The sequence below is a fragment of the Ochotona princeps genome, chromosome 21, assembly GCF_030435755.1.
Source record: "Ochotona princeps isolate mOchPri1 chromosome 21, mOchPri1.hap1, whole genome shotgun sequence".
In the NCBI taxonomy this organism is placed as follows: Eukaryota; Metazoa; Chordata; class Mammalia; order Lagomorpha; family Ochotonidae; genus Ochotona; species Ochotona princeps.
The window spans coordinates 14,791,664-14,800,559 of record NC_080852.1 but is presented as its reverse complement, the minus strand read 5'-3'; positions in this window follow the sequence as shown (position 1 = coordinate 14,800,559).

The window sequence follows — 8,896 nt, the reverse complement described above, 5'->3', positions numbered from 1 at the left end:
TTTGCGATGCAATGAGATAAAGAATTACAAAAACACAAACCAACATCAGCGTTGGGCTGACTAGTTGTTGCTGGGACCCAGGCTCTTCTTCAAGAAGCTGTGATCCTTGCTACACCCAGTTAGAGCCAGTGAGACTGTAAGTTTTTAGGCTGGGGAGGGACAAGCCCAGGAGGCACCTGCAACACAGTAAAGCCAGCTCCATGCGCAGACAGGGGAGGCGGTGGATGGCACGGGCTGGTTGTGAATGGGGCAGGGCTGGCAGCCACAGGTCCTAAAGCACAGCGCACCAAACAGCACTGGGCGGCCACAGAACCACGGCGCGGGCTCATCCAGGGCTCCTGTCACAGCAGACGGAGTTACAAAGGAGCACCTGTGCTGTGAGCAGAGTCCACTCTCTCAGGCCAAATCAATGGACAGCGGCCACCAGGGAAGACCCACTTTTGCAGAACACTTCTGCCACCAGCTGCCCCAAGCTGCAAGCCTCAACTACAGATGGGTGACCACTGCTTCAAGACCAAGTGTCAACAGATGAAACACTGGTATCGACAGACATGCAATGCCATGCACGTTCCTAAAGACCATTTCATTCTTCAGCTTTCAAACCCGTAAGAGCTTTCTTGGAAGATTTCTGCTTCGTAGAAAGGCAAGACAGAGGTGCAGAAAGAGGAGGAAAACTTCTCTAGCTGGTGAACGGAAGGCATTTTTTTTAGCATATTAGGAGACTTCAAAAAATGTTTATGGGAAATGCGTATTATCTTCTAATCCCATTTCCACAAACTTTTTGAAGCCCTCTCCCACATGTTTGTGCCATGTTCTAACCTTACACAGGGTGAAGAAATATGGAAGGAATGTTACCTTCCACGGGCCACCAAGTACCAACGTGCCTCAGGCAGCCTCCTGTTGGTACTGAACTCTGAGATGTATATTAATGTAAAGTTTATCTTGCTCATTTATTTGACAGGCACACATACACACGGAGCCAGAGCTCTCAAACCCATTGTTCATTTCCCAAATCAGACTGCAGCTGTGAGCTGGTAACACAATCTAGGTCTCTCAGGTAGTAGTAAGGACCCCCTCGGGGAGGGGGGTACAGCCCGGAAATCAAAACTGGGTCCTGCAATGTGGGACAGTGTGGCCATCTTTTCCGCTAGAACCAGATCCTGCCTTGCACGTTGCGTGCGGCTGAGAGCCCCGTGCCACACATCAGCCCAATCTGGCAAGCACAAAACATGACTCACTTCCTCGTTTCCTTCCTCTACTCTGTTTTTCTTCTGGGATGCTATGCTGTGGAGATGGGATATGACTTATGGTATGTCACACCCAATGGCTCCTTAGCAAGAACGACTCTGAGCACAGGCATGTTCTGGACCTGTGCTGTCCAGTGTGACGGCCACCGGCCACCTGTGGTCATTTAGAGTCACAGATCTTGGGGCAGGCCTTTGGCCGGGCACTGAAACAGTGCCCCGCCCACACGGGACTTCTAGGTCTGTCATCCAGCTCTGCTGCTAATCCCAACTTTCTGCTCATGCTCACCCTGTTAGGTCACTGTTCAAGCCCTTGAGTTCCCTCCAGCCACCCATGTAGGAAACCTGGATAGCGAATCGGCTCCTGATTTCAGCCTAGCCCAGTAGTATCCACTGTGATCACTTGGCGGGGAGTAAACCAGCAGGTGGAAAATCCCTCCCCACAACCCCAACACATTAACAAATCAGTAAAAGTAAAACTTCCTTCCTCAGGTGCACTGGTTAGGAGTGGAGGCTCAACAGTCATGTGTGGCTAGGAGTGCGCTGCTGGCCGGTGGACGCATGGAACACTCCATCAGGCAGTACGGGGCAGTACGGGGCTCAGAACTCCAGGGCCATCCCAGGGATGTCCTGTAACACCATTGAAGGCAGAGAAAGTTGTCATCCCCTGAGCACCACTTCTGGGCCAAGGAAAGTACTGGATAAGACCATCTCCCCACAGTCTCATGAACCCCCTTTGCAGCCCTGGGGTACAGAGAAGCTAAGCACCCTTCTCACCGTCACACTGCACGTGCTTGGCAGAGCCGAAGGTGCTGCACCCAACAGCCTCCGCCCACGCTGGTGATGTCACCTCCCAAGGAAATCTCAGCCGTGGGTGGAAAGTGCCGTCGGGGATACTGTCGCTTCCGCCAGGGCAAGTGCCCACAGGCTTTGGGGGAACCAAGCCCAGTCCTGCCACACTATGGAGGACACCGGCTAAACTGCTTACAACACCAGAGCAGTTGAAAGTGGGGCTGCTCACAGCATGCATCTTGCAGAGCTAGGAGGGTGAAATTACAAAACACATGTAAGGCACTGGGCTCAGTTTTTGGCATGTGGTAGCGCCGGGTCAATGTACATAGGATGATGATTTCCTGAGTCCTTTTCCCCCAGTGAAATGGGCATCACTGTGCCGCACCTCATCCTGCAAAGCATATTTCCGAGTTTGGTGCGCCCCCTGCTGCTCACATTCAGATACGTCCTTCACTATGACGTCCCCCACTGTACTGCCAGGAGACGTGGCCCTGACACAGGAACTTGCTCTCCGAGCCTTCAGATAGATGTTTGCAAAGGGCCCTTTTATAATGCAGCTCCTCACAACACGCAGAACACACTGCTAACAAGCCTGCAGTGTCTTCACTGCCAGGCGGAAGAAGCCAGGCCTGTTTGTGGTTATCCGTGCTCCAGGTCTAGCATGAGGCTTAGGCTCTTATAGCTGCAGACTCCCAACAAACACAGAACGCTTATCCTCACCCTGAAATCTCAGGCCAAACAGGCCAAGCTTTCGTCTAAAATTCCTGCTGATTCGGTTTCTCCAAAATAGTTTCAAAATCTCTCCACGCCCCTCCATGGCCTTGGTCCCCACCCTGGTCTAAGTCGTCATTTTGCTCCCTCGGCCTCTTCTTTGCTCCTCTTCTTCCTGTCCTTTCTCCACCCAACAGGCAGAGCTATGGTGGGTTCCAGCTGCGGCGCACCCGGGTGCCAGCCCCTGACTCAAACATCCAGAGTCAAGGGCAAGGGGTCCGTGATCTCTCAGGATTAAAGGCTCTGTCCAGCTCCTGGAGGTGTCCCTGTGTGGCATAGCAGAGGAGGGTTCAGTGCCTCAGCCCAGGCTGGCCTAGCAGTAAGCAGTTGGTACCATCCTGGCTGGGGGCCCCAATTCAGGACACACTGTGGAGCTCTCTCCCAGGCTGCCTGACGTCCAGTCAGTCTCTTGCCTTCCTAAAGCCCATTGAGCAGCTGCTTTCTCTGTCACAGGACTGTTTTTTCAGCTCTGTTTTCTGCTTTACCTCTCAAACTTCAGGGCTCACAAAAATGTCACCTCTTCAAGGAAGCCTTCCCTGACTGCCCCATTCAACACATCCCTCCTGTTCCTTTCACTCTGTATTCTCTATCCTTGATTTCCCTGATAGCCGTGATGACAACTTGCAGTGATTCACCTGGAATGCTAACACGTCCCCCTCTCTGCCCGAATGCTAGTTTCAAGAGGGCAAGTCCCTTGTATCTTTTGCAGGTTTGTTTTTATAGAGAGAACAGAACTGGAATGAGATCTAGTTGCTGGCTCCCTCCCCACATGGTTGCAGCAGCCAGGACTGGGGCCACGCCAAAGCCAGGAACTCCAGGCAGGTGCCCAAGCACTTGAGCGATCACCCACTATTTTCCTAGGTACATCAACAGGAAACTGGAACAAAAGCAGCTTCTGGGCCTAGAACCAGCATTGTGCTACAGAATGTCAGCGTCCAAAGCGGTGGTTTAATCTACTTCTTGACAATGCCTGACCCAGAGTCTTGCCTTCTTGGCCGCTGCCCACTGTGTAGTACGTGCTCAGTAAACAGGGACTGGCTGACAGATGGAACAGAGATACAGAATCTGAGACCGGAATGCTTGGTAGCAGGAGCCACTTTGCCCCAAGGGCCGACTGTGCTTTCTGAGCCTTTAAGATCCTCTAATCTACACAACACCCTGGCAAGGTAGCACAATTATCTTCCATCTACAAGCCTAGATACAGAGACTGGGAAACTAGAGAAACTGGGTCGAGATTCCACAGCTCCCAGGAGCCAAGCAGGTTGTGTGTCCAGGTCGCCTGCCTGTATGCTCTGCCCAAGAAGCTCAAGGGAGCAAGGGGACAGTGATGCTGGAGTTTGAAGAACTCTTCCCTCTGGGAATTTTTAACTTGAACTTCTTCGCCAAGGCAAAAATATCAAACTGAGCTGAAATCAAAGCACCCTTGCCCTACTTTCCAGTTCTCTGATTCTCCCAGCATCTCTTCAGAAGAGAGCGATCCAGCAATGACGATGCCCAACTTTCAAGACTTTTAAATAGCTTGGCTCAAAGCCTTTGGGGGGGGGGAGAAAAATAGCACAGACAGGAAGTGGCAGGGCCAACACCCAAAGCCAGCCCTGACTTTGTGCCCAAGCCCAGAGTGTCCTGTTCCACTTCCTCCATAGACGCCCAACTCATCACTATGTTAGTTAAGGTAGAGTTAGACACTGGAATAGATAGCCAGTGCCCTTTCCAAACTCAGTGACTGTAATATAGACATTCATCTCCTTCTTCGATAAAAGCCAAATCAGTGCTCCTGGAGGACAGACTGGAGTGTTTCTTGCAAGTAAGGCTTTGAAAGTTCAATCGCATTCCACTTTCTGTTGCTAGAACTTCATGAAGGGAAGAGTTCTATTTAGCTCATGGATTGGGAAAGACTGAAGTCCATAAAGCCTGGTCCTGGCCAGTACCACCCTGACCATCTCACATCATGTCAAATGGTGCCATGGAAGGAGTACTGTGACAGAGACACCGGGAGGGACAGGAAGTCAGGGACCAGACAGCAGATCAGTCTTGCTTGTTTATAACAACCCTCTCCTGAGGACTAGCTGGGGGCCCATGGGAACTATCTTAGTCCATTCCAAGGGTAGCGACCCAATGACCTAATGGTAACCACTTTCAAAGGTCATACTGCATCATCCCACGGCCACACTTGGCACCAAGCTTCTAACACCTGATCCCTTATGGGAGAAACTGCAGGGGAGCCGTAGCACTCACTCTCCTCTGTCTGGGACTGCCCATCTTCACCAGGTGGCCTCTCACTCTCACTAGACAAGAGCCAGGAAAGGGAATGGGGGGAGTTGAGCTGGGCTGGGCCTGGAAGAGGGCACACTGTCCCCATTCATGGGCTCTGGTCACAGCACGGGCACAAGGCCATCCTTTAATCACAAGGGAAGATGGCAAACACAGCTCTCTCCCTGTCAACATTACTGAACAGCCAGCTTGCTCTTTGCATTGCTTCCTGAGTTGGCAATGGATTCTGCACCTTAATATCTGATGGCAGTTTCTGTGGTTGGAGAGAAGATTTCTATTGCAAGGGCCACTTTGATGACGAAGCCACAAAGTAGAGAAAATAAGAAATCCCCAGTGTTCTCCAGAGAGGAGGCTGGGGGTTTGAGGAAGGGCCAGGGGGAAAAAAAGACACTGAATACATGATTTATGCAAGTCTAGCTCAGGCTGAGAGAAGAAAGCATCATTGTGAATCATTTGGAAATGCTTTATAAAGTCTGCCTTGATTTTGAGTCTCGGGTAAAAGGGAATTAATGTATCCTGACCAGAGAAACTGCATGCACCTGGCACAGTGGTTAGGATGCTGCTTGGTTTCCTTGCATCCATGTTGGAGTGCCTCAGTTCATTTCTGCTCCATTGCCTATTCCAGCTTCCTGCTAATACGCACCTTGCAAGGCAGCAGGTGATGGCTTAGGTACCTGGGCCCCTAACACCCAAGTGGAAAGCCTCAACTGAGTTCTGGGCTTCTGGCTTCAGCCTAGCCCCAGCCCCTCAGCTGCTACAGATATTTGGGGAATGAACCAAATGGAAAATCTTGGCCTGTGTTTCAAAAAAAAATAAACAAAATGATTTTTTAAACAATAATAAGTCCATCCATCTTGGACACCTTTTTTCATGGCAATTCTGTGAAGCCAATCTCTAAGTCAAAAGCTGCACACAGTGCAAGGTGTCCAGCTCCAGCCTGGGGTATCCTGGGCACTGGGAAACCAGCTGGCTCCTGGCTCAGGGCAATGACCGGCAGCTACAGATCCTAAGTGGCACACTGCACAAAGCTCATCCTTGCTACCCCTTCCTCACTGCTGCCCTCCCCGCACCACTGGCTGTCCCTTCCCCCACTCTGTCCACCATGTGCAGGGCAAGCCCCAGCCCCAGCAAATCTGGATTCCCACCAGGAACCCAGAATCCCCTATCAACCAAGTTCACGGACTCTCAGCTGCAAAGTCCAACAAGATGGAATCTTCCATGTCCCCACAGGTCTCCCCAGCCAGTCCCATCTCTTATGATGACTTCCTTGAGGCTCTCAGGAGCCTTGCCTGCCTGGCAGATATTGAATAAGGTAGAAGCCAGAATGAAGAGAGAAGCAGGCTGCTGGAACGGTTGCCTGGTTACACAGGGGTATTGGCCACGTGCTCTCCTCACTTCAGAGCTGCCCAGGGTAGGCAGCTGAGCAAGGGAGCAGAGGAGCCCAGGTATCTGGGTGGGTGGTGCGGGGAGGCAGCTCCGGTCACCTTCAGGACACACTGCTTTCCTTCCTCGGCCTCCAGCTAGCTCCGGGCCAGGCCTCAGGCAAGGGCTGCTGGGTCAGGAAGTGGGGCATGCTCTCTAATCAGTCACATGGAGGATGTGGAGGCATTCCCTGATCCTTACCTGCGCCCGTGTGTCTTTGCCTTGTAAGGCAGTGTAATAATAGTACACATCTCCCAGAAGAAATCCAGGCAAGGGGCTTAGCACACAGCCTGCAAGGCAGCAGATGGGTCACAAACAAGTTCACATTCTCCAGCGAGATGGATATCAATGGACAAAGCACTAGAGGTCCTGGGTCACCCCAGCGCATTGCCACATGACCACATGTTTCCAAGGCAGGGGAAAGCTCCATTACAACGTGTGGCCTCTGAAAGCCTTCCTGCCCTTTTGCCTGCTCCAGCCTCTCTTTATGTTTATTTGCTCATTGGTGCTTGGTACGGGCCCTCACAGCACCCAGGAACCCCTCCCTGCCCCTGGGACAGTGTCCGATATGGACCACCTGCTGCCGGTGCTCTGTGTGGGCAAGCAGGGAAGGGAGGGAGGCATCCTTCTTTCCCCACAAGCACAGGCTCCTGCAAGACCTGCACCCTCCACCCCAGGATGTGATGAGTGGGAGAGGTGTGCTGGGCTGAGCTGCCTGATGAAGCGGCACCTGGCGGGGTGGGAGGGCACCCAGCCACGCAGGGCTGCTGCTGCAGGCATGAGCCATCCCAGCCCCCCATCCAGGTCCCCCCAGGGAGCAAAGCGGCAGCTGTGAAAAACAGTAGGAGACATCAGGCCTGTGACAGCAGGGAGTCAGGAAACCAGGCTGAAGCCTCCTTTCTGTTTGCCCTTCCACCCCGCAAGGGGCCAGCAAGCAGAGCTGCCATGAGCCGAGACTGCTCACCTGGCTGCATGCCTCTTGTCCCATCCCACTGCACCTTCAGAAATGCACATTTTAGGATATAATCATTAAGAATTTCCAGGCTCCAGCAGCAGATCAGCAGGTCCCAAGCACAGGCTCCCATGTGATGGTGTCCATCACCCGCTGTGTGGCCAGTCTAGTCCTTAGTTCCTAACCCTGGTTCTGTCACTGGCCACCCTCCTGAGGCCCGAGTTTCCCCTCCTCTTCATGAGGAGGGCTGTTTTCACACCAGTGTCCAGCTTTCACAGAGCATCAGGTGTCCTGTTAACTCGCCCAAGTCCATACTCCCTCTGCAAGGATCAGTTTCCCACCTTAAGAAAGGGCTGTGGCCAACTGGACAGTGGCCTTTCGTGGTGAGAGCATGGAGACTTAACTTCCCATCCCCTCCCTTGTTACAGCAGAAGGGGAGGCAAACTCACCAAGCAAGTGCTGGGTGCAACAGCACATTCCAACTCTCCTACACCCACACCAGTGACCTTGGAGAGCATGGAAAAAGAAGGGAAGAAGTGGGGGGGGGTGGTTTCAAACAGTTCATGGAGACAAGAAACTGAAAGAAAAGCTGGCTTTGGTGCAGAAATATTCAGTGAGCCATGCCTAGCTTTTTCATACGGTGAATTTTCTGTAGACATTCTGAAGACCTCTCATATAAGCAAGCTGTGAGGTAGGGATCTGATCCCAAGGGGTAGATCATCAGAGCAGGTGGGCAAGCAGCCACCACTGAGAGATCTACTTACTCCTTCATTCGCTGACCTAGACGACTGCAGATCTTATCCTATCTGCCTCTCCACATTCACTTCTTCCCAACCCATGCTGTTCACTGGAGCTTCCTAAGTGACCAACAGACCCACGCCTTCCCTTGTGAAAGTCCCCAGCCAGGGGCTTACCTGTAACCAGGTTCACATGCAGTTGGTTGTTGATGCCCCCTTCAGGGAGTCTCCTCTTGACCCATCCCTAACTGAAGCCACCTGCTGTGATTCCTCCTTCCTTCCCTCAGGTTTCCTACTCTCTTCTTCCACAACAGATTCTGGCCAGAAAAGTCAGGTTACTAAAGTCACTATTTTTCTGTGTCAGAAAGGAAGGGAAAAAGAAGGTGGGAGAGACTGTATCTTCCACCTGCTGGCTCATTCCCTACATGTGGGCAACATCCAGGGCGCTGCCAGGCTGAAGCCAGGAGGCAAGAGTTCAGTCCAGGTCTCCCATGTGGGCAGCAGACACTCCACCATTTGAGCTATTGCCCGCTGCCTCCCAGGATGTGCATTAATTAGCAGGAAACTGCAGTCAGGAGCAAAGCCAAGACTTGAACCCAGGGTAGTGTCAGCTGGCAGTATCACAAACAACATCTCAACCACCGTGCCAACTATCCCAGCCCTTGCTCCTTGCCCTGGGTGACTATTTCTGAAGTGGCTTTCACAGA